Source organism: Ursus maritimus, unplaced genomic scaffold (assembly GCF_017311325.1).
Source record: "Ursus maritimus isolate PB19 unplaced genomic scaffold, ASM1731132v1 scaffold_16, whole genome shotgun sequence".
Lineage (NCBI taxonomy): Eukaryota > Metazoa > Chordata > Mammalia > Carnivora > Ursidae > Ursus > Ursus maritimus.
The window spans coordinates 4,217,850-4,244,288 of NW_024424008.1; the positions used below are offsets into that span (position 1 = coordinate 4,217,850).

The 26,439-nt window shown below is 55.2% G+C and overlaps 1 protein-coding gene across 1 annotated transcript in view; it reads right to left on the reverse strand.

Moving 5' to 3' along the window:
• LMO1 (LIM domain only 1) overlaps positions 1-26,439 on the reverse strand; it is a 40,130-nt gene that overhangs the window by 4,956 nt on the left and 8,735 nt on the right. The window lies entirely within an intron of this gene.

A 26,439-nucleotide genomic window follows, 5' to 3' on the forward strand; every position in this document is an offset into this window, starting at 1 on the left:
GCCCCCCCCCCCCCCGCCACTGCCTCCTGCGCGGTCTGCTCGACGGGAGGCCTGAAACTGTCCTCATGCAGCCACCATCTGACTGGCTCCTCGGTGGCCCTACCAACTGAATCTCACCATGGGCTGGGGTCCACTGGAACACCCAGAGTGAGACCTCCTGACAGTTCGTGCCTTGGACCATTTTACCCTCAAAAGTCAGGCTACAGCCTCTTGGCTTACTCATGTAGAACTGTGGCGGCATCAGGAAGAAAGTGGGACACCCCATGACACTCCCAGTGGGGAGCAGGCACTCTGGGTCTCCTGGCAGGAGCGCCAGGGAGGCTGCGGGCCGGTCTCCTTGGGGCTCTCCTCAGGAATGCTTCTAGCTAGATTCAAACTTCCTACCTGCCCTGGCCTGAGGGTGGGGTGGTTCTGAATCTCTGAATCCTTGCTCCTCCCACCAGGATAAGAGTCTCGGAGCCATGGGCCCCCTCCCAGGGCCCATGCATGCTTCCTAACATACAAGAAAAAATACAAAGGGCAGGAATTTCAGCATGCAGTTTACTGGAAGGAGAGGTGACCTCCCATCAGGCAAGTGTGTGCACACAGGCATAGCATGTGCCCCTCTAGCCCCCAGCCTTGGGGCTACACCGAGTGACCGCAGGGAGCAACAGTTGAGGAGGAGGTGGGGACAGAAGTCATCCTGAGTCTGGACTTCCTGTGTGGAGCCCTGAGGCCTGAATGTGCTGAAGGCTGCCTGGGAAGAAATGCAGGAAGTCTCAGAGTCCAGGCCCTGGGGGCAGCTGGGGGTGCCTGAGAACCCCTCATGAAGACAGTGGGGTGGGGATGTGCCCTCCCTGACCAAGGCTCATGTGCATGGGGAGTCCTCTCTGGAGGGGACAGCCCACCCCTTCCTGCCTCCCTGGCTCTCCACCAAGCCCGTGAAGTCTGCCCTCCTCCTGACCCCATCCTCTCCAGGGGACCCCAGCGCTCTCTAGGGCTCTGGGTTCAGTTCCCACTCCCTGGTATCCCTCCTATCCCTGCCTCCTCCCACTGCCCTCAGCCCAGAGTCTGAGCGGCTTCCGTCCCTTTCCCTCTTCCTGACGTCTGACCTTTCCTCAGACTTCAGAAGGGAATCAGCCTCCAAGGGGCCTCAGTCTCAGAATCCACAGATGTCAGGTCAGAAGGGCCCTCAGAGCTCTTCCAGGAAAATGCTCCAAGGCAGGATGGGGAAACTGAGGCACAGAAGCTCTGAAGATAAGGTCCAGAGTAAGCCACTCATCATCCAGCTGGCCCCGGGGGTCATCCCCCTTCCCGTGCCTTGCTGCCTCTTCAGATCTCTCTTGGGGAGGGGACCCTCTAGGGCTCAGGAGCAGCAGGACAGGTGACGGCAGAGGCCCGGCAGCACAGGCCAGCAGTGGACTCTCCTCCTTCCTCCTTTCTCCAGTCCCCGCAGGGCCTGTTAGCCGGGATGCTTGCTGCCTAATTTCCTTAATGCAGCTCTAAAGGTTAATTGGTCTGAGAGAGATGAGGCTGAAGGTGACTATGTCCTCAGGCCTGCCTGTGTCTCCTCCGGCAGGGTGCAGTCTGGTCACAGAGCTCTAAGGAGGCCATGGAAGCCAGCTGGGGAACGGGCATCCCTGAGAGCTAAGGGGGCTCTGAAGGGTTCCTTCCAAGGCCGGGCCTACAGGGAGGAACCAGGTGTGGGCAAACAGGGGAGTGGTCAGGAGAGCTGGATGTGAGTCTGTGGGTCCCAGGGTGGGACTATCGTCCCTGGGTGCCATGGAGGGAGCACCCAGCCGGCACGGCTCCAGGTGCACACGCACAGCTTGGAAAACCTCAGGCCCGGCCTCTAGGATAGCCCCGCCAAGGCTGGTTTTCCCCTTGCGTACTGCGTACTGCGCGGGCCGCAGGCCTGAGCCCCCCATCCCCGCCCTCAGGGCTCTACCCTTGTGCTGTCACTAGCAGGAGGTGTGTGAGGAACTAGAATACCCACACGCCGGGGATGCACCCAGACCCACTAAGTTATACAACGAAGTGAGGAAGGGCCCCAGCGCTAGAAGTGTCTGTCCTGCTCCGTCTTCCGTCTGGTATGGCTTCTGGACAGGCTGGCCCTCTAAGCGCAGGCCCTGGCACGCCTAGCCGCCAAGCCCTCAGAGCTGTGATCTGTAGCACTAGCTGGAAGGGCCTGGAACCTACAGGACCCAGGGAGGCCGTGAGGAGCGCAGCCACACACTAGCCCAGGTCCCCTGCATCCTGCCTGTGCCCGGGCTGGCTCTGGCACACAGCTGGGCTCGGGAAGTCCTGGGAACTCTGCTTCCTGGGCCCCGGAGAACTCTTAAGAAGCCACAAGGCTTCTGCCAGTGTCTGATGTCCACAGAGGCACAGACCTCGGGGGCCAGCGTGGCTAAGGGGCTCCCGGAGCATACGGGGACCTCAGGTTTTCTCTGTCTGGAAAGGCTGAGGTCCTGGGAGAAGTCTGACTCACCCCTCCCTTCTTTACTGAGCACCCACGCTGTGTCTGCTCTCTCACTGGGCCCATTCAGGAGACCTGAAAACACTCCTGGAAAGGCAAGGTTTAAACGGGGCATCTCTGGTCTGTTCCCCAGATGGAGTAAGACGATCCTCAGAGGGTCAGGGCTCGCCCTCCCCGCCCTGCCTCCCCAGCCCCCACCCAGCCCGGCAGTCAGCCCCGCAGACACCTCTTCCCTCCCTCCCTCCCCTGCCTGGCTCTGGGAGCTGAGCCTCGGGCCGTGCACTTTCCATTAAGGAGATAGCATCCCTTTGCTGAAGTCCATTTGGGATCCATTTTAGTGTTATCTAAAAATCAAATCTACATGGTAATCCTTTTAATGTACTCCTGACTTTAGAAAAAAAACAGCTTTGCACTCCTTCAGGAAAGGTTTTAAAGCATTACCCAGTAATTACTACTCACCCATGAAAACACTGATACTTTACAACGGACGGTGTTTGAGCCTGCCGCACGCGTGGGCACACGCTCAGACACACATGGGACCCAGCAAAATAAACCGGTTCACGTAGCCTGTGTGTTCCCCCTCAAACTCGGTGTGGGGGGAGATGCCATTCGAGGGGAGAGAGGGCAAACCCCTAGCCCGCCTCTATGCCGGGCAGGCTGATGGGAGAAGCAGGCAGCCTCCCAGTCTGACTCATCTGGCTGCCAGACACTTGCTCTCAGCTCTGTAATCTGGGGAAAAGCCAGACAGTCCCAGTGACCGGGAGGGACTGCCAGAGGTCATTCAGCTCTTCCTGCTCCCACCCTCCAGCCAGGAGAGAAGCCCTCGTCTTCACTTGGACCCCACCCCCACCCCCCACCACAGGGGGTCTGCCAGGCCAGACTCAAGTCCTCAGCAATCCCTGCCCAGCTATCTCAGGCCAAGCTGCCCCCTATATCGGGCATGTGAACTTCCCCAAACTGCCAAGCCCACCGGCTCCCAGTCCCCCTGATGCCTCCCTCTGGCTTAGACAGCAGGCTGAGCCCAGCTGGGAAGCACTTCCGTTGTCTCCCAAAATCTCCTCCAAAGCCAGTCCTCCACCATAGAATGCCCACCTCACCCAGCCCCGGGTCACTCCAAGCTATGCCCTGCGCCACTGTGGCCACCACTGGCACCTCCAGCTGGCATCTGAGGGCCCCTCCCACATGCCAGCTTGTCCCGCTTGGCCCTGCGGGATCTGGTCCCTGCAGAATCCTGGAATAATTATCCCTCTCCGTCCTGCAAGTGCTTCCATCCCAGCACCTTCCCTCCACCACGGCTCCAGGAAGAAATGGCCTGTCCTACCCATCCCCCTCTCCACCCAAACTCAGAGTCAGCAGTGGGGGTGAGGCGCAGGGCATAGAGCTTGAACGGACAGAGCCTGCTTTCCAGCCTGAGCACTGTCCCAAGGAGCTGGAGGACCTGGAGCAAATCCCTCATCTTTCCGACTTGCTTCTGTGAAACGGGAGCCAAAAACGTCTTTTTCCACACAGATGACGGTAAGGACAGAACAAGGTCATGCATAGGAAGCCACAGCAGTCTGGCTTCCAGGGCGGACGGACGGACCCAGGAACTGGGGAATATTATTAATATGCATCCTGGGATGCCTTCCCCCTGTTCTGACCCTTGTTCCCTTTTTGCTTTAACTTTTTATCTTGACACAATTTCAAACCTTCAGAGAAGTTGCAAAATAGAAAGAATTCCTGTACACCTTTTGCCTAGATTCCCTAAATAGGACCATTTTACCATATTTGCTTTATCCTTCTCTGTACATCCACCTATAATTTTTTTCCTGACTCACTTGCGAGTTGGGTTCAGACATGAAGGCTTATGCTTCGAAACACTTTGCTGTGCATTTCCTAAAAGCAAGGGCATTCTCTCACAGAGCCACAGTACAACTAACAAAACCAGGAAACTAGCACCGAGCTAACACTCTTAGATAATGCTATTGTAATTGGTCAGATCTGACCGATTCCCCCAATCATATCTTGTATGGCAAAAGAACATTCTGGATCGTGCGTTGCGTTCACTTGTCAAGTTTAGTCTACTTAAATCTGGAAGAACTCCTAAGCCTCTCTTTGTGTTTCAAGATACTAGCATTTTCGAAGAATACAGGCCGTTTAGAGGGTATCCTTCAATTTGTGTTTGTGACACCTTTGACGGTGTGACTTTAATTCCTCTGTGCTTCAGCTTCCTTTGTTGTAAAACGAGTATGAAAACAGTGCACATCTCACAGGGTTGCCATGAGGAATAAGGGGTACATGTACGTGAAGTGCTTAGGACTGACGTGGGGCCCGGCAGTCAAAAGTCAGCTCTGAGTAGTGTCGCCCCACCCGGCATTAGTCGCAGCTCCATCTCAGGTCCCTCAAATGGTGACGACCACTTACGTTGAAGCAAATACATCATTTGAATGTGCCGCCCTGGTGAAAGTCACATAGGCAGCGGCGAGGGTCCAGCGTTACCCAGAGGACAGTCCCGCGGTCGCAGCAGACATGCGTAGAAGGAAACAGCCCCGCCCGTCTGACGGGCAAGCAGGTGAGAAGGCATCACTGTGGCAGCTCACGGCAGGCTCCTCGGGGGCCACCGGCAGGTGTCACCTTGGCATTTCTCGCCATGTCTGTATGTGTCTCAGTAGTGCTTCAAAACCTGTCTCCACACACCACAGCACGGCCACCCAGGGCAGTTCTGGGGCTCCCCTGCCTCGCCAGGGGCACGCCTTCTCCTGGTGCCTCTGGAAGGGAAGCTGAGCTCGCCCGGGGCTAAGGGCAACTTGCCGGGAGACAAGGCTGACTGTGCTAGCGGGGCTCAGGTTCTCAGCGCTTGGCTCACAGCCGCCTCGTGAGATAGCTACCATTGTTATTCCCATTTTACGCATGGGACAACTGAGACCCAAGGAAGGTTCCAACCTGTCAGGGGTCACACCGTTAGTACGGGACAGAGCTGGGATTTGAATCCTGGCAGTCTGCCTTCGGGGCCCAAGCACTGGCTTCACCTGCCCTGCTGTCAGGCTGCGTGCTGTGGACCTCTGAGGTGCTCGCGGACCCAGAAGGGAGGCGTTACATGTCTGCAAGTATGCACAGCAGCACACGGATACTTGTGCGTGGACACGTGATCACACGCATGTACGCTGGCTCCACGAGAGGTGGGGCTGTGTTGATTCTCCCCACAGTGGTTTTATTCCACAGCCCAGCAACGCTGGCATCCAGCAGGTGCTCGGTATGTTCTGCGGAAACACACATGCATGCATCCGAGCACACGCATGATGGGCGTGCTCACGTATCCCACACACCCACGCACAAGCAGTCACGGGCACCTGTACTGCCTTTTACAAAAGCTTTCCAAAAAGTAGATTGTAGCTCAAAATCGAGCTCTCATTTGAGCAAAACCCACGAGTAAGAGGCCTGGTACCCTGTTCTCAAGGGCACCTTCCCAAGGAAATGGAGGAGCGAGAGCCCCTGGGTTTTACCCACAGAGGAGCCATGGGAGCGCTGGTGATTCTCCAGAAAGGCAGTCCCGCACTTGGCACGCACCCTCTCGCCAGCTACCGGGGGAGTGGGGGTGGGGTGGGGTCTGCGGTCTTTGGGAATCTGGGTCACGGTCAACCTGCAAGGTGCTTGTGTGCCCACCTGGGCCCGGACCCGGGCCTAGAACGGTGGAGTAGGGTGCAAACAGAGCCAGCCAGCGGCCCCCCCACGGCATCAATCCTGTTTAATAAGGAAATTTGAAAGTGTAATCTAATTCTGCTAGAATCTCCTTAAATCTCGTTTTCTCAGAAGTAACTTCATTTCGCACGGACACATCCAGCCTTGTGAGAAGGCCTCCATTTCACACCAGTTTTATCTCCACAATTTCTCGTCTCACTGCACTCCTATCCCAGGGCCTTGCCATGCGGCAGGCGAGGCCTGAACTAATAGCATTTCCTACTCATTTGGAATCAAAAGCCAACGAGAACAACTGTTGCAACGCGCGGCTACAGCCACCTACAGCACGCTCATTACCACCCCTCCGCGCACCCCTTTGCAGGTGGCGTGCTCATTGCGTGACATGAGGGAGAGGAGTCGGGCTCCCGTGGCCTCCAACTCCCCATGGGGCCAGGGGAGGGATGCTGGGGGTGGTGGCCGGCTCACTGGAGGACTGGCCCCTCTAGTTCCAGCATTGCCCCACAAGGGGGTCTGGGAGAAGAGGCAGGCGGTGTAGACGCGAAGACTGTGGGTCCTGCAGACAGACAGCCTCGGCTTGAATTCTGGCTCCATCACTTCCCAGCTCTGCCTCAATTTCACTACCTGCTAAAGAAGGACAGTCCACTTTGAAGAATTATTCTGGGGCTTAAATTAAAGGATGTGAAGTACAATGTGTGGACATGAAGTACAGTGTTTGATAGAGTGGCTTAAAAAAATCAGCTAAGGGGCGCCAGGGGGGGGGGTTCAGTCAGTTAAGCGTCTGCCTTCCGCTCGGTCACGATCCCAGGGGCCAGGGATCGAGCCCTGCATCGGGCTCCCTGCTCAGCGGGGAGTCTGCCTCTCCCTCTGCCTGCCGCTCCCCCTGCTGTGGGCACTCGCGCTCATTCTCTCTCTCTCTCTGACACATAAATAAATCTTTAAAAACATCAGCTAAGAAAAATGATCTAGGTGTTATGATCCAACAATTCTCTTCCTAGGTATACCCCCACCAGAAATGACAGCTTATGCCCACCAGAGGGGACGTACAAGGATGTCCAGAGCCGTTTTCTCTGTGACAGCCCCAACCTGCAAACAGTGCCCATCAGCAGTAAAACGGATAATACACTACTGTACACAATGGACTGACACACAGCCACGAAAAAGACGGAATCACGGATACACATAACAACACGGATGAACCAGACAGCATGATGTTGAACGAAAGAAGCCAGACACAAAAGGGATATACCGTATAATTCTATTTATATGTATTTATACGTATTTGCCAAACAGGCAAAACCGATCTGCAGTGAGAAATGTCAGAATAACGGTGTGTATTATCACCTGGCAGGAGGTGTGAGGAAGCCTGGAGAGGAACTGGAAACGCCCCGGTCTTGACCTGGGTGGTGGTTAAAGGGGTGAACGTAAACGCAGAAGCTCGCTGGACTGGACTTTGAGACTTCTGCATTTTACTGATATATGTTACACCGTCAAGAAAAAAATAAAGAACTGAGGTGGACACCCCTCGGCCGGGACTTCGGACACTTCCTCATGAAACCCACCACTTACTCAGCACTCGCTGCGCCTGTGATCTCAGGGACTCCTCATCTTCACTCTGACATCCTAATGATGACCCCCGTTCACCAGACGAGGAAGCGGAGGTCTAGGGAGGTTCAAGCCCTTACCCAAGGTCCCACAGCTAGGAGGCTGCGGGGCAGGGACTGAAGCCCCGCCAGACCGACTCCAGAGTTCAGGTTCTCGTCCAGCGCACACCCTATGGCTTCTCTGCACAGACTCGTTGAGGAAGGCTCACCGGGGCGGCATCTGGGTGGCCTAGACGCCAGAATGATCCTGGGGTGGGAGCCGGGGGGCACGCCGAGAGCAGCGCCTGGGTTAAGAGCAGAAGAAATGATGGCCCCGGCAGGGCACAGGCCCCATGCTCTGGTGAGTCCCAGGCCACTTCTGCTCCCTTGCTGGTCCTGCAGAAGCTATAGCTGCTGTGGGACCTCGGAGGGGCTTCGAGGCGGGGCCAGAAAGGGAACAGGGACCAGAAGGGCCATGTAGAGGAGACCTAAGATGTCTGCATCACAGCCTTGAGAGGGACAAAGAAGCCTTGTGATGGCACAGGTCCTCAGGTGGGTGGGCTGAGCTGTGAGGGGAGGGCTGGGGGCCCCAGGCCCAGAACCCAGTTGCTGGGGGGCCCTCAATCAACAGCCAGGGGCTGGTGTGTGAACAAGGTTAGGGGGGAGGGAGGGGGACCTAGAGAGGGGCCCAGCTCAGAGTGAGAAACTGAAAGGAGGTCCAGCAATAATTGCCTTCTCTAAAGTGTTAAGTCCCTCCCCGTTTCCACAGCCCACCACAGTAGGGCAGGTGGAAGCACCAGCCGGGGCTGTCCCCATACACCTGTGGCCACTACAGTCACGTTTAACTGCATGACAATAGCCTCTAGTGCCTCCTCTGTGCGGCAACTCTCATCTTCCTGATGACCTGGAGGTCAGAGAAATCACGGCAACCCGCGGGAGGGCAAGCCTGAGAGGGGCCAAGCGGGTCGGGAGCCAGGCCGCCGCCCCACCCCCTCCCGCTCTAGCTCCTTGCTGGAGGCAGTATGGCCTCATCTTTTTCCAAAACAATGAGGAAAGTAAACTTCTGCTGGGACCCAATCTGGTCCCCCACAAAAGAAGACAGTTCTAAAGACCCTTGTGGGGTACATCAGAGCAGGACAGGCCTCTGCCCCCCCGTGCCCCCCAGAGGAGCCTTTCCCTACGACGNTGTATTTTTGCAGCATGTTTTGGGGGATCAGACCTCCTTAGGAATGGTACGTCCTAACGCCTGACCCTGCAGTGACCTTCGAGCATCTGGAGGTGAAGGGGCTGCGGAGTTTCCCCGCACACCTCACAGGCCCTTGCTGTTGAGGGGAGCCAAGCCCAGCACAGCCTGGTGTCTGGTGATGACTTCAGGGGACCCGGTCTAGACCTTGCAGGGGCCTGCAGGAGGCCCTGGGCCAGGTGCAATCTCCTGCCCCAAGACACAGTTTGCGGCCGTTCTTTAGGGAGGGGGCCTTAGAAAGGTCCGAAGCTGTGTGTGCTCTTTGGAGTCTGTCATGGGAATGACGCCTCAGTTAACTGCACAGTTCGCAGCAGGGTGAGTGCAGGCATTCTCTGGTTGTTCTGTAGGGTCCCAGACATGCCTCAAAAGCAGGAGGCCCAAAACGGCACCCTATCTCTCCTCCCTGAAACCCGGCCCGGGCACCTGTACCCCAGGCTTCCCCTCATCACACCAACACCGTCCTCCCCCCAGATGCTCAGGCCAGAGACTGAGTCACCCTCAGATCTTCCACCATCTCCACTCCCTCTCCCCTGCTGATTCCCACTCCCCAGCCTGCCTCTCCTCTCCATTTCCAGAGCCATCACCATCTTTCACCACACTATCAGCATAGCTCCCTACCAGCCTCTCATGTCGACCATCTACAATCCATTCTTCGCACAGCAGCTACAGAAATCTTTCAAAACAAAGTAGGTCAGGTCACTGCTCAGCTTGAAACCCTTCCGTAACTTCCAGTGGGCTGAGAATAACATCCACCCTCTTCAACAAGCCTATGATATCCTCATGCGGTCTGGCCCCTGCCTCCACCTCTCATACTGTGCGCCAGCCACATTCCAGATCTCCCTCCTGCCTCAGGGCCTTTGCACATGCTGTTTCCCCCCCTCTCCCCAGAATACCCTTCTCTGCCTCTTCATGTAGCTGGTTCCTTCTCATTCTTGGGCTTCAGCTTAAATGTCACCTTCTCAGAGTGGCTCTCCTTGACCACCTCATTTCCTTACTGAAATGACTCCCTGGTCATTTCCTTCTGAGTTTTTAAACACAATTTGTAACTGTTTTACTTTTTTTTGTGATTGTACTTAAGACAAATGATCGGTCTCTCTCAAAAGAATGAACGCCTCACAAAGGCCTATTTTGGGAGTCCTGTCTTGCTCACCACTGTGTCTCCAGCACTGAGCCCTATAGCAATCACTTTTTAACTATCAGTTCAGTTAATGAATAAAGAGACTGAGCAGAATCTATCCAGATATTACTGGTAAAGAGTCTCCCGGCCAGAGGGGGCTGATGCAGACAGGCAGGCTCCCCAGAGATGCGAGCCTTCATTGGGCTTGTTGCTGCCCCCTGCCACACACCACTGGGCCTCTGCAGCTGCGTGGCTCCATAGCAGATCTGACTGTGGCAGTGCCCGGGTCATGCCGTCCTCAGTGTGGAATTCTGAGAGGCCCAGCCCAGGGCTCCAACTGAGAAACTACAGCTCTTTTGCAAATAGAAGCCCTCTACCCCCTAGATCAAGGGGCATTAATCCTCTTCTTCAAGCCCTACAGATCTCTGAGGAATGAAGTGCCCCTCTGAATGTCCCTTTGCACATAAATACTCCATCCCAAGCCTCAGGGAGGGGAGGAAGAGCCCCAAAGTTCAGTCACCTGTGTGATCTCAGCGGCTCAGTCTTTCCCTTTGTGCCTGTGGCCTGGACACCCCTCATCCCCTGGCACAGACCTAGCCTCCCCTACCCCCCACCTGCGGGTCCTTTTGGCTTAGGGATGTGACCACTCTGCCCTCCCAGCCAAGTCTGAGCCTCTGGGGGCCCGTGGGAAGAAAAAGGCCCTGAAGGTTACTACAGAAGAACCCCGGGCTCAAGCCTTTCCCATCTGTAGCCTCCACCAAGCCCTACCCTCTCCTGGGCTGCTGGAGCAAGCCCCCAGGTCCCTTGGCAGGATGCTGCTTGGAGCTGCACAGCTGTGGGGAATCAGCAGGGAAGCGTCTGGAAGCTGTGCTCCCCAGACAGCAACTCAGCTGCTCCCTGGGCACCCGCAAAGCCCACGTCACCCATCTAATGAAACAGGGCTCCCAAGGGGCCTGCGATCTCCGCAGAGGAGGAGAAGGGCATGGACTCTCAGACGAGTCTCAATTTCACAGCATCAGGGACGTGAGCACCAACGCGCTGAACCAGAAAACGAGAGTCTGGCAGGAGCTGCAGACACACCGTGAGCGCCAGGGGATCAGAGATTAGGGCCCTTCAAAATCAATTTTGAATTCAAACTTTTAAATGTGTTCTCCAGACACAAGGAGGGGACCCTCCAGGCAGGCTCAGCCTAGCCAGATGCTGGGTTCTGCTTCCTTCTCGAAGCATCCAGAACTTATCTGCTAGCCAGCGGGCTGGTTGAGAGAAGGGAGGACGAGGGGGCTAGGAGGGAGACGCCAGTGCCCCGCCCCCAGGGGTCACAAGGACGGGAGCCTCTTTGGTTCTTGCTGACCCAGCACTAGCTCTGGGGCTGCCCGAGGCTTCCTGTTGAGACGCTGGGGGCTGCTCCACCGTCCTTTGCAGACCTGGATGAGAGAAGCTGAAGGCAAGGCCTGTGTGAGCCAGATCCCTGTGCACCTCCCAACCTGGCTGCGGAGGCTCCTAGGGCACCAGGGGATGAAGGCATTTAGAAGAAGACCTTGGGAGTCGGACAGGCAGGGTTTGCATCTTAGACCAGCCCCAGGATCCCAGAGGCTTCTTGGTTCAGAAGTGGATTTCCCTTCCAGAAACCGGTGGGAGAAAGCTTGCTGTGAGTGCGAGTGTCTTGGAGAGCAGGCCCTTGAAGTCAGAGTGGTCTGCAGCCCCCAGCGCAAAGGAAAAGAAAGTACCCTGCGTGTGAGTGGGTCGGGCAGGCTGGCTGCCGGGAAAGGCAGGGCGGCCGCTGGAGGCCGCGTCACCCAGGGCTGGTGTCTGCCACCAGGGAGCTGACAATCGCGCTGTCACTGGACGGACCATGTGTGGAGTGCGGAGTACTGTTCTGGGCCTGGCACGGTGAGATGGACAAGGACACACAGGGCAGCAGGCCTCATCAGGCAGGTGAGCAGGCCAGACGGCTCAGCCAAACCCTGGGAAAGGCCCCGAGGCCCATAGCAGGAAGGCCTTGTAGGCTCGGGCCAGCAGCGGATGCTCCTGGCAGCTTCAGCTGTGGTCCCCCTGCTCCTGCCTGGGTCCCTGCTCAGCCATGTTTGTTCCTCCAGACATACGGTCGGCCCAGCACTGACATCCTCCCCATCTCTGGGTGGAGAAGCAGGTCCATGACAAGCCTCTCTGCCGCCAATGACCTCACAACCCCTGCTCCCCAGTTCTCCAAATCTCAGGCCACTGCTTCTTTAAGCCACGCTCCTGAGACGTAAACACAAGTGACTGTGAACTACTCTTCAGCTGAGAGGCGACAGAAGGGGTGGCCGAAGCCTCGAAGCCTTGGGCCCACAGACACCTCCCGGGGAGCTTCTTTTGGAATGAGGAGCACAGGGAAAGGGCTGGGGTCGCGGGACCACATGTGGGAGAGGAGGCCGGGGCTCCCCACCCCTCCCGCCCCCTAGCTTGGGAGTGGGCTGCCAGCTCTGCAAGGGAATTACAACATGGGCCTGGGTAATGCTCCTTTTAGTTACAGCATAAACTGCAGCAATAAAGCGTACCTGGGGAATGTTTAGAGAAAGCACTAATGATTTCTTCCCCAGTGGTTAATAAATTCACTTCCAGATCAATTTGTTCGCGATAGAGCCCGGCGAGCGGAACCCGCGCGGCGGGCACAGCCGAGTGTGTCTTTTTCAGTATAAATGATTTATTACGATGATTAGCGGCACATAAACAATTTAAAATACAACGCTAATTAGTTTGGGGAAGAAAGGAGGGGAAAAGCCACCCTGCCTCTCTCCCCATTATGTTCTACTTCCCTAAGTGTGTACTTTTTAATTAAATCCAAATGTCACAATAAATTTAAAGTGTTTTATTACCACTCGGGGTAAGTAAGGCAGTCATGCAAGCCCCCTCTCAGGCATCTATGGGCCCGGCTGGGGGAGAGGATTGGGGGCACAAGCAGGGCCTGTCTACACACTCTCCCCGAGGCGGGAGCTCTTTCCTGAGTCTCTGGAAATCCCTCCTGGTTTCTGGCAGCCCCAGGCTGGGGAACACAGGGCTGCCCGGGAGACGGCCCGCCCATCGCCTTCCTGGCCAGCCCAGGTGATGTCTCCTCCTTAGCGTCGGTCCTAACTCCCCCACCCCACTTCTCCACGGCCCAGCAACACTCTGTACCCTCTCCAAGCTCTCCACCTGTGCTAAGTGTGTAGGTAACACCTTCCGTTTTCCTGGTGGCACGCCTGCCCCTTCATACACAGCATCTCAGCACATTCCCCCGTGCGAGGAGTAGCAATGATGGATCCAATTTTATGGATGGGGAAATCGAGGCTCACAGAGGGGGAGCGACAGCCAAAGACACGCAGCTACAAAGTGGACTTTTGCCCAGTCCTTATTCCTATAGCACCGTTCTACCTCCGAGCTCTTCCCGGGCCACGTCTGCACCCCAATTTCCCAGAGCCCAGGATGGGGCATAAAACGTGGTGGCGGCTGAGGCAGGCCTCTCTGGAGCGTAGAGCCCTGCCTCCCCCAGAGACAGATTTGAGGCAGGAGTTCAGGCAAGGGACCTGGACTCTGATGAGCCCCAGATTCAAGGTCAGGCTCTGCCATCGACCCACAATGTAACCTCAGTCAGGCCCTTTAGCCTCTCTGAGCTTCGCCTTCCCCATCAGCAAAACGGGAACATGACACCCAACGCACAGGTCTAAGGAACCAAAGCAGCTAACGCCAGCAGGGTGCTTTGCCATCCCTGACTTGCTACGGAAATAATAAGCACTAACAAAGGCCCTTACGGTGAGCAGGGATCCATGAGCACCCCATGTCACAGATCAGAAACCTGAAGCCAGCAGGGGAAAGGACTTGCCCACAGTTCCCCCAAACCTTAGCAGCCCAGGAGGGGCTCAGCCCAGCAAGAAAGCCCAGACAGCCAAGGATTTCTGTCTGAAATACTCTGGCACTTCTTATTTGAAATGAAAAACAAATACCCCTCAACACAGAGTTCCCACATGACCCGGCGGTTCTACTCCTAAGTATATACCCAAGAAAAAGTAAAAACGTGCCCACATACAGGTCTTGTACGTGAATGCTGACACCAGCATCACTCACAACGGCCGACGCACGGTAACTAAAATGTGATACATACATACATACGGTGGGGTAGTATTTGGTCATAAAAGGGAAGTACTGATTCATGCTACAACACGGATGAACCTTGAAAACGTCAGGCTAGGGGAAAAGTCAGCCACAAATGCCACATGTTGTATGATTTCACTTATATGAAAAGTTCAGAACGGGCAAATGCATAGAGACAAAACAGATTCGTGGTTGCCACGGAGTCATGGGGAGGGACTGCTAATGGGTGAAGGTTCTTCTCAGGCTACTGGAAATGTTCTTGAATTAGGTAGTGCGGATGGTTGCACAACTGTGACTACACTGAATTATACATATTAAAAAGGTTAATTTTGTGGCATGCAAACTGTATCTCAATAACGCTGCTGTAAAGCAAAGCAGAACAAATACCCCTTTGAGAACAGGAGGAACCAGTTGATAAAAAGTCCTAGGGCCAGGGGAGGGTGCCTGACCTCACCAGCAGGCCAGGCCCTGCTTCCCCCATCTCCTGTTGGCTGCTCCCCAGAGCACCCCCTTGCCTCCTTTCCTCACCCCTCATCCAGAAATCTGGCTGAACCCACGCTCCCAGCCCTGCTTCCCAGGAAACTCAGACGCCACTGGATCCACCACTCTCCTCCGATCTGTCTGCTTCCACCACTGCGTTCGTGTTCTGTCTCTTGTTGCAATTTCTGCCTCTTCGGAGGCCTACGCGCTACGCACAAAACTGCGCATGCCCGTGGGGGAGGGTGCCTCTCTCGGACCTTGAGCTGGTCCCACATGGGGTACCAGGAGTGAGGCTAGGTGCATGATGTAAGGTCACAGTGAGGCCCTCCAGGCCCCCCGGCCCAGGCTCAGTTAAGGAGTGCTGCCCTCTCCTACGGCCCCCTGGGACAGGGGTGTGCAGGCTTGGATCCAGGCCATGGAGGCCAGGGAGGAACTCGGCGAGGCTACCTCTGGGTGAAACGAATACCCCTGGAGAGAGCACATGCAGTGCCCAGCCCCAGCCCGGCTTCCTCTGCAGCTAATCTGAGAGGGTGACTCAAGATGAAGCATCCTGGCCAATAGGGGGCGCCAGGCCGGGATGTGACCCGCACACCCAGCCACCCTGAGTCTGGAGGGATGACCAAGGTTAGGCTGAAGGTTTGGGCACCTCAGGCCTCATCTCAGCACACAGACCAGCCCCAAGGAGAGGACAGCTCTGGTCACTAGAGGAGGATGTCTGTGCCATGGGGCGAGAGGACAGAAGCCCATGTTCTAGGCATGAGGTTGGTTCCATGAGTCTTCATGGCTTCATCATGGGCTGCTGTCTCAGGGAAACGATCCCCCAGCTTCTCCAAACTTCTCCAAAGTCCTACAGGTCCTGCGGCTGAGGGGACCCCTCAGGGGTAAGGGGTGGCAGCCACCCTTCCCTTCATGCAGCCACCATGTTCTCACCAGCTCCTCAGGTGGGCACAGTGCTGTCCAGCTGGCGAAACACATGGAAACATTTTCTCCCGTTTGACCTCTGTGCGAGGACAAGGAGGCCGCTCGGGGCCCTAGCTTCCATGTGAGGAAGCAGGCTTGGGGAGGACACACAGTGTGGCCCAGGGTCACACAGCAGGGGGTGGAAGAGCAGGACTTGCCCGAGATCTCACTGCCAGAGCAAGGCAGAGCAGGACTGGAACCCAAAGCCCATGCTGATTACCTCCCGCCCAAGTCCAAAGAAAGCCACCTGTGCGGTAAGTTGTCGCCCCCTCCTGCAGCTGCTGTTTCTCTTAGAGAATTTGAGAAATTTCAAATCTGCCTGTGCTTGGGCTGATGCTCTGGGGGTTTCTCTCCTCTCGGGGGAGGGAATCCAAAGCCGCTGCCCTTAAGAGAAGGCAGAGCTCCTGGGAGTGTGGGCCCTGGAGAGAAGAGGGTGTGGCCCGAGCAGGACGGAGGCGGCCGGGTGGGTTTCGAGGCCCTGGGCAGCCAGGCAGGGGCAGGGCCACCCACAGATGCTCCTGGGGGTCAGCTCACTGCAGAGGCAAGACCTTAGACTCATTTGCACCACACGGAGGTGCCCTCGGACACAAAGATTCTGTTCTTCTCAGGGCCCATCTTCGCTATACATATAATTAGGGGGCAGACTGTATTAGACACAGATAAGATATAAATAGTTAGCTCTTTCCCAGAATCAGGAGCTTTCATGGAAGCTAGTCTGAGAAAGAAAACTGGCCCAGAGCTAGGAAGGCCAAGAAACTCTTTAAGGACAGATCACATGAAACAAAGGGATTAGGAACTGGCCCACGGGTGGCTGGGCAGGTCTGGACTGGCCGTTTCCCTGCCCAGGTGTGCTCCTGCCTGCCTCAGGCCCATGGGCTTCAGATCATTCCTTTGGAGCCTGGAAAGCCAGGATCTCGGTCCGGTCATGGGGCAGCAACAGAAGAGGAAGGGGAGGGTCAGGGGAAGCCTCAGGCCAAAGCTGGGCAGAGCAAGCAAGGGCCTCTGGGATGGAGGTAGGTGAGGCCAGATTTGCAGCCTGGACCTTCGGTTCTGCCTTGCCTGGGGCTCAACTCTGGAAGTTCAGGCCCTGCTTTATCAGCTAAGAGGCTGCTTTCCCTAGGCTTCAGCTGCCTCCTCTCTGAACACCCAGACCCCCATCCGCACCCTGTCCCCTCACATGCCCAGACCGCAGGCTCACCAGAAAACTGAAGGAAGGAAGGAAGGAAGGAAGGAAGGAAGGAAGGAAGGAAGGAGCAGGGAGCAGTCTGAGGCTGGAGGGGTGGGGAGCGGACACCCTGGAAAGCTCAAAAGGAAGAATGCTCCCCCTCGCATCATGTGCTGTTTTGGCTGCCCCTAATGCTATCTCCTCTGGTTTGTTTTCCCCAGAATAGCTGTGGGATGATATATCTGGTCTTTGTCTCTGGTTCCTGGCACAGAGCTCCTAACACCCTTGGAGCTTCCGGAGTGATAGGGCTATATCTTTTGTGATTCATCGGGAGCCCCTTCTGAGCACACCTGCATTTGTGGTCCTGAAATGACTTACTGTGAGGCCCCCAGCTAGCCTCGGGATGGGGCTGGTCACCAGAAAGACGGAGAAATAGGAGGGTTGGAACTTCCAGCCCTGTGCACTGACAGACCTCTGGGAAAGACTGGGAGGGGGCTGGAGATTAAGCTTTATAAAAACTCTTGAACAAGACTTGATGAGCTCTGGGTTGGTGAATGCATCCAGGTGCCAGGAGGGTGGCGCACCCCAGGTCCCCAGGGACAGAAGCTCCTGGGCTTGGGAACCACCCGGCCAGACCTCGCCCTATCTACCTCTTCATCTGGATCCTACACAGTGAACTGGTCAATGTAAGAAAATGTTTCCCTGAGCTCTGTGAACCTTCCTAGCAAATTCTCTAACCTGAGGAGGGGATCGTGGGAACCCCGATTTATAGCAGGCTGGTCAGAAGTACAGATGACAACTGGGATTTGTGATTGGCCTCTGAAGTGGGGGCAGTCTCATGGGACTGAGCCCTTAACCTGCAGGAGCTAACGCAAGACAGTGTTGGAATTGAGTTAAATTGTAGGACACCCAGTCTGCGTCCACTGCGAATTGGAGAACTGCTGGGTGGTGCTGGAAAACATGCCAGAGAAATACAAATAGTCTTAATTAAGCGTAAGTCTGGGGCACCTGGGTGGCTCAGTGGGTTAAGCAGCTGCCTTGGGCTCAGGTCATGAGCTCAGGGTCCTGGGATTGAGCCCCATATCAGGCTCCCTGCTCAGTGGGGAGTCTGCTTCTCCCCCTCCCTCTGCTGCTTCCCCTGCTTGTACTCTCTCTCTCTCAAATAAATAAATAAATAAATAAATAAATAAAATCTTAAAAAGTAAGTGTAAGTCTGTCCTCCCTTTGGGACAAAACAATCCTTGTGATCCTCTCTGCTCCCCTCCCAACCTCCTTTGCCTATTCATTCATTCACTCACTATTGACTTAACAAATAATTGCTAAGCATCTACGACTAGCAACTAGCCCCTAAGCCGTATATTTTAATAAGAATTATACCATTGATGGCTTTGTCAAAAAAGTAGTTCTTAATAAGCTTCATTAAGTCAGTTTGATTCCTTGATCAATTTTCTATCCACTAGTGTTAAACTAAGATTTTTATTTGCCCCTTCCCCAACTATATTTTACTACAATTCCTTCCCCCAAGACACTTAAAACAAAATTAAAAAAAAAAAATCCTTATTGGAATTATTTTCATTGGGATCGATTATTTTTAAATTTAAAGTCAGTATTTCGTTCGTGATCAGTTTTTGGCTCATATTAAATCTTATGAACTAGAGCTTTTGACACCGTTGAGATTTCTTTTGTGATAATTATTTCTACTGAAAAAATATCTCCTGAGCCAACTTTGGCAGATCTAAATTTTCTCAGGAAGATTTGATTCCTCCGTCAATTTTTAGTCAATAACATATTTTGCCAGGTGCAGTCTTAACTGTTGCCAGTTTTGCTTTAATTATTTCAACCAATTTTGATTTTTTTTCCTGGATCATATTTTTTATTTTTGCATTTTCAATAATATTAATGAGCTGTTATTCTCACACACAGGCAATTTCAGCACCGATCTGATCAAGCGTTCTGAAGATCAAAGAACAGTGTGAAAACATCCATGAGGCAGAAAGGCAGGTCACGCTCCAAGTCTGCGCTGAGTACCAGGTCAGAACCTGGCACCTGAGGGAGAGCTGCCCCCTGCCCTCTGTTCCTCCAGAGCCCCAGCCCCTGCCAAGCCACCTCACTGATGGGAAAGAGCTCCTGGCTGGAGTGAGAGCAGCTGCCTGCAAGAAACAGCTTCTGACTGACAGGCAAAGAGAGGGGGTACAGCCCTGGCATCCCATCGTGGGCTGGAGGCAGCCTCTACTGGGCTTCAGACTTTTCTACTCAGAAAGTATCTCCAAGACATTCAGCTGAGAGAGGACGTAGATGCTTCTTGGCGCCTTAGTTTCCCTGCCATAGAAGGGGGGTAACTAACCAGGGTCCTTGCAAGCCTGAGGCCGTGACTTCCGGTTCACTGGCCTCCAGGCTCTGGGCCTGCTTCGGGGGTCCCGTCTACCTTAGTTGAGGTTCTGGGAACAGCTGGAAATGAAACGGCTCGCCTGGAGTCAAATGTGGCAAGGCCAAGTATGGAAGGCCGGAGGCCACAGATGTTCTCACCTGGGATCTCTACTTCTCTGGCCCCAGGACACCAAGGAAAGACAAAGAAACCCTGTCAGGGAGGTTTTTCTCCTGGCCTTGGCCTCGATACACACCTTCCCCACAGACATGTGTCCACACACGGTACCACCAGGCGGCAAGCAGCCAGCAAGCCCTGCGACGCGAGCGGCGAAGCACAGACCCAGAGAGCAGACGGGGCCTGCCCAGGGACAGACTGGGATTGGGGGGCAGAGCCAGGCTGTGGATGCAGGAGTTCTGGCTCCCAGCCCTGGGCTCCACCCACAGGAGAGCCTCCTTCAGTCCTGCTCCCATGTGAAGAACTGCTCAAGTGGCCTCTGCCCAGGCCGCCTGGAAGATGCTGGCTCCGCCTGGCCGGGCCACAGCTGGGGAGGGGTTGAGGGCCTCAGTCCAACAGCCGCAGGAAGACTGGCTCAGGGAGGAACCAGCCTCCCTCCCTCTCAGGGTCACCACTGAGTGAGAAGAGATGCCCTTCGGTAGCAGACAGCTGTGCTGCTGGCTCCCATGCTCCGCAAACCTACCACCTGTGAAACAAGGAATCCAGCAATTTCCATCCCCGGCCCTGGTCCCTGCGTGTGCCTACAGTCAGGGCTATTGCCTCTCACCACCGGGGCCAGGGAGGCCTGGAGTGCCTCTACCACTACCTCACTACCCCCCAGGCCCGTGGCAGGCGGAGGCCTGGTTCTCATATGAACTCTGCCAGATACCGACCTGCTGGGCTGTCCTAGGCAAGTGTTCTCCCTCTCTGAGCACAACCTATTCCTCTGCAAAATGGGGCCAGCGTTTGATCTCCCAGCCTCCCAAGGGGCTGTGAGGATTAAATGAAAGGCTTTGAGCCCCCCTGGCCTTCTGTGGTGTGAGGCAGAGGCAATGGGCCTCCTGGGGACAGAGCTGACGTTTCATTGTCTCTAGGGGCAGCTAAACTGCTGGCCACCTGCGGCCAGAGTTTGCTGACCTCTGACAGTAGGCAATATCTAAGACCGTCCCCAATGATCCCGTTTTCTGGAGTTCGGGCCCTTGTAAAATCCCCTACTTCCTGCAGTTCGAACTGGACCTAGTGACTGGTTCCCAAGGAAGAAAACACAGCCACAGTGATGGAATGTCACGTCTGTGATTAGATGTGTCACATCTTACCAAAGACTGGGACTTCCTGCTTGCTAACAGACACTCTCTCAATGGCTTTAAGGAAACAATCTGCCATGATGGAGAGGCCCCCGTGGCACGAAATGAGGGCTGTCCCTGATCCACAGTCAGCGAGAATGGAAGCCCTCAGTCCAACAGCCCGAGGAGGAACTGAATCCTGCCAACAGCCAAATGAGTGAACTGGGAAGCTCAATCCCCACATGAATCTTGACAGGAGACCACGGCCCCAGCCAACACCTCAATTATCATCTGTAAAAAAACCCTGAGCTAGAGGACCCAGCTAAGCTGTACCTGGACTCCTGACCCACGGACACGGTGAGGTTAACAAGCGGGTGTTGTTTTAAGGTACACAATTGTGAAATAACTTGTTACGCAGCAAGGGGTAGCAAATACATTACCTCGTTGGCACACCACACAGGACAGGGGCCTCTCCTCAGGCCAGAGAGAGGGCGCCCCACACACCCATCTCAGCCCTAGAACCCATATTTTTGCGAGTTTCCCTCTGGAGTCCAGTCCTTGCTGTGGGATAGTGTGAGGAGCCCAGAGGACAGATCACTCCAGCTCGCGGCTGGGTGGGCCTGAAAGGGGGCGGAGCTGACCCACCTCCGGAAGCCAAGGCCTAGGTGCTTTCCAAAGAGCAATCCTGCCAGGGCTCCGAACCCCGTGCGTATCTGGAGCAGAGTAAGTATGTCCAAGTACAACCACTTCTACTTTCTCCTCTGCTCCTCACTAAACCTGACGAAGGTTAGGGAGCTGACCAACCATCTACAAGACCATAGGAACTTGGCCTACCGAAGGCTCAACAGACCTAAAAAGCGGTCGTGATCACACCCATGTGACCGGTCAGAACTACTATTACAATTTACTATTCCAAATTACTCAGTGGCATAGGTGGGATTCGAACCCGGGCTGTCTGACTCATAGCCCCCGCGAGTTCCACTTGCTTTACAAATGGGGAAGCGGAGAAACAGAGATCAAGCATCTGGATGGCACCCGAGGCCGCCCCCACGCAATCCTTCCCAGACACCAGGGATGAGGAATTGGAGTTTTTAAAGATTCAGGGAGGGGAGAGACAGGACAAAGCAGGTGTCAGCCATGGGCCGTAGGAGCCCGGGCCAGAGCGGCTCCCTCTTACATGGCAAGGACGGGTCTCCCTCCCCTCTCCGTCAAGTCATCATACCAACTGGTGAGGCTGAATTATTAAAACTCCCTTCTGGGGTACCACGCGGGTTTTTCTCCACTGAGACTCTGAGCAGAGGGGCGGCTGCTCCCGCCACACAATATTAAAATGTCAGGAGTTTAAGGCCCGCGCTGGTTGAGTCATAAGTTATCAGCACCCAGTGAGGGCCGACAGAATGCCTCCCTTAAATTATTAAGCAGAAAGCGTCAGACTGTAATATTTTGCTAAACCAAAGTACAGACACAGACAAAGATGTCATTTCAATATTTGAAACCAGCAAGTTTAATTTAAAATAAGAGCAAACCAATAAGCTCAGAACATAGTGGCGTATGAGAGGAAAATTATACTGTGAGAGGAAAAAAAGTGGAAGGACTTAAGAAATTTATAAAAGTAATCTCCAAGTGGAAATTAGAAATCAAGGCCTAGAAACAGAATAACACAAAAGAAATATTACTGTCCACTTTCTAAATCAATATAACACTGCTCCACGCCGGAATTACCATGGTAACTCAAGTAAAAAGAATCAAGCAATTCTTATTATTTCAAAATAAAATCACAGCCTGAAGCCTGGGTTTTATTACAACCACTGATAGATCGCTGGCTTGTATTTATCTGAAATATTGCTTTTCAATCAGCTGGTTTATGAATGTACACAGGCCTCTCACCAGCCCACTTACCGCCCCGTTTTGAGGCGAGGGGCTAACCAATGAATTGATTCCTGCCTGGCTGCATCTGCATACAGACCCAGGCTTGAGTCAGCTCCGGTAAGCGCCGAGCTTCTCACCCCTTCCACCCGTCCAGCCCAGCGGCATCGCACAACCCAGAGCAGAAGCTGGAGGAGACGGTGGGGGCTGACCTCATTGTGGTTCCCCTGCAGGCTTGCCCTCCCATGGCAGCCCCGGAAAAACTGCCCTGACCGCCAGCCTCCCTCCCCTTGTCCCCAGGCATCCTCTGGCTGGCTCCACCCCCTCTCCCTTGAACCCTCCCCGAGTGTCCTTCTCCCCCACCTCCCAGTCGGCCAGCTGGAACAGGGAGGCGGCCCAGCACACTCTGCAGTGAGATGGCCTGAACTCCGGCACCTCCAAGTGTGGGACCTGCGACCAAGTACACAGCCTCTTTGTAGAGCAGTTTTCTCATCTGTGAAATGAGGATAATACGTGTGGCTTTTTCCTAGGGTGGTTCAGGGTATTCAATGAGATCATACGTGGAGGAAGCTTTGGTGGAATGAGTACAGAAATGGCCCCAATTCTCTACCCCTCCTGCTGGTAGCCAGGCACGCCCTTTGCAATGTGACTTTCCACCTCCTCCCTTCAAGAGCAGAATCTGACCACCGCCACCCTGCCCCCAAACTCGAGCTGGCCTTGTGATTTATTCTGGCCTACAGAATGTGGCAGAAGTGAAAACCTCCCAGAGCCAAACCCAGGCCTCAGGAAACTCTGTGTACTTCCGCTCTCCCTCCTGACCAGTCTCTACCATGAGAACAGGCTAGAAGAGCTTGCTGGACGATGAGGGACGCTTGTACCCTCAGCGTCCAGGAGATCAGCCGTCTGCCAGGCATGAAGAGTCCAGCTGAGACCCGAGAAACCGCTCAGCCAAGCCAAGCCTAAAGCACTGACCTACAGATTCAAGAGCAAAACGGCTGCTGTTGTTCCGAGCCTCCGGGTTTGGGGGTGGCTGGTTAGGCAGCAATCACTTACTGATACACGGGCAGAGCATAACGCCTCACTTTTAAGTTAGGGTTCAGTGACACCATAGCACGTGTGTTTATACGAGCCCTAAAGACTGAGAGGCTAAGGCCAAAGAGATCCCACGGTTATCCGTGCAGAGAGCAAGGTCACTGCACAGAGACGTGAGGCTTCCTGGTTGATCAAGTGTACGTGGACATTAGGCGCCAGTTAGGTATTGCTCCCATTACAGAGATGTGAAAACTGAGGCCCAGTCAGCTGTCTGGAGTCACACAGCAGTCAGCTGGGGCTAGCACCTGGGTCTCCTGAATCAGGCCAGCAGGATGTCCCTGAAGACAGTGGGCCACTCAAGGAAGTTCAGCTGGGAAGAGGCAGGAGGCAGGAGCTAGTGACCCAATCTGACCCAGCGGGGCTGCACTCTGGGGCATCTGCCCCTGCAACCTGGACCGGCCTGCTCACTCTTCTCATACCACCTGCTTTTCATTTGCCCCAAGTTGTGTCGGCCACTGTGGACGCCTGCCTTGGACAAAACTCAAAATGAATACGCTCCAACAAGAGACCAGGTTATTGCTAGATAGGGGGGATGTGACTCTGAACATGGCCTGGAAAGGTCTGTAAGAGGCTTTGGCCACCCGTGGGCTCCTGCAAGGCCAACTACAGGGGAAAGGGCATGCCAGGCAAGGGGGACACTGCGAGCGAGAGCGCCCCCCGGGCAAAAGCACGGTGGCAGACGCGGGGTCTGTCTGGAACACAGTGTGGCAGCAGGTCTCAGGCACAATGTCAGGGCAGCGCAGGTTGGGGCCCTGGCTGTAGTGAGAACCAGGAGAAGGATGCCAGGTGGGGTGGGGATGCCAGGTGGTGGCAGAACAGGAGGAGGTGGGGCCGGAGCCCCAGATGAATGCAGTCCAGTTGTGTGCTGATAAACACTTCACAACTGGCTCCGCCACGGTCCCTGGTGTTAATACCCCACCATGGCTGATTTCCCGCTACCGGTGTGAGGCCACTGAACTCAAGAGCTGGGAAGAGATGGGCAAGATCGCTCTCGTAGGCCAGTGCAAGTCGACTCCACTGGTGTGGTCCTATCCCGAGTGCAGGCCTGCCAGGCAAACTCATCGAGCAGCACCGTGAAGAGTGAAGCCTGAGGGGGAGGATGCCCTCCGTGCCTCAGTGTCCCTCCACTACACGCAGGGCGGACAGGATGGGCTACGTGCCACATGCGCCTCTGGGGCTGCGCTGGTCCGCGAAGCCTCGGCCCCAGGTTAGTGCCCAACAGCACCTGCCAGGAGGACTTCCATTTGAGGACAGAACGGTGTCCTGTGGGGTGTCAGCAGGCTGGCTAGGGCCACCACCCGGACGCTCAGGCACCTGGCATCAGGACAGGTGACGTCCCTCCAATCAGACTTTTCTACCACCCAGCCTCATCGTGCCTTGGGGCAAGGATCAAAGGTCACGGAAGGCGGGCAGAGAACCTAGAAAGATGCTGCAGCTCTGGGTTCCCTACATAAGCCCGGGCAACTCTCCTGCCCACTTTCGGCCTCGACTGCCCCCTGTAGACGGAAGGGCTTGCAGAGAGTGGTCTCGGAGGCTCTTCTTACAAAGCCACCTGCCTTGGGGATCTGGCCAGTGGTTAGCAGTGAAGTCAGCCTGCCTCTTGGACAGCAGTGATCAATGGTCATGACGGATACACTGGAAGAGGGACAGTGAGTGAACAGGGCAGTGAACAAGGCACCTCACTGGGCACCAGATTATTTGATCATAGTGTAGTTGTGTGGACAACAATGTCACCTCACAGGCAGGAGGTTTCCTGGTCTATCAAGTGTATACATGGACATTATCTCGTTCCATCCTCGTTAACCACCCAGCCAGTTAGATGTGCTTGTTCTCATCGGAGAGATGAGATGGGAGAGAGGCAGAGCAACCCGAGCTTTGGGTGGGCACGGAGCACAAACCCGCAGCAGACATGGCGGGCCTGCAGAGCTTAGCAGGATGGCAAGGTGGCAGCCAGCCCGCCGGTTCCGGGCACGCTGGGTACCGATGCCCTTCTCTCCACCTTCCTCCCTACCTCCTTCCACTCTGCCAGCACTCCTGATCAGGGGCTCCTCTGGGCCCTGGAGGTGGACCTGAACAACAGCCTTGGCCTACTGGCTACTTGGGGGCAGCGCTGCCCTGGGTGTTTGCAGCTCTGGAGGGGGCCCACATTTGCTGAGACCCCAGCATGGCTTGGGTCATGCCCCCAGGAGGCTCCCCAGCTCTGTCTTCTGCTCAGAGAAGGCCCGCCCTGTCCAACCACGGCCACTTCCCAACTCCGGCAGCCGTGCTCCCGCAGCCCACCGTGCCGAGGCCGAACCTTGTGTTCCTCTGCCCGTGACCGCAGAGGGGCAGCCGCCAGTGCTCGCGGGCAATCATCCACCTGTGCCAAGGGAGAGAGACCAAAATAGCTCTCTTCTCGGTCCTGCTCACAAATGGGGCCTGCTGGGAGGCTCCTTAAATGGAAGTGGGTGGGGCGGCCTCCAGGTCTGACTTTGGGACACAGGCTGGGGTGGGGAATCAACTCTCTGAGGGATGAGAGGCAGGCCCCGGCTCTAGGAGAATGCACATTTCCATGTGCTAAAAGCATCTTTGTGGGACATGTTCAGAAAGAGAGAGACAGTAAGACAGAAAGGCAGCCACAGAGGCCAAGCGAGTGGCCACGTCAGCGCCAAGCCCCGGCACACAAAGGGTGAAGCTTTTAGGCAAGCGGCGGCCAGTGATCTCAGCTTCCCCCAGTCCTAATGCTCCTGAAAGGCTCTCTCCCACTCCCTGTAATTGGGCATCAGTAGTTAATGCAGTATTGACTGCATTACACGCTCCCGTGCCTCCCCTCACTAATGCCAATTGCCTCACCTTGTACAGTCACCGGCTTGCTTAGCCAATAGCCGTTAAAAGCAATCCAAATCATGAATCATATGGGAAACTTTTAGCAAGACACTGCCATCCAAGGAGACAATTTACAGTTGAGTTAATCTGGGTACATTAGCGAGACATGGATTCTGGACGACAGACCAATTTATGTTGTTTCCCTGTCCCCCGCCCCCCCTTAGTGCTCCGTGTGGGCAAATGAAC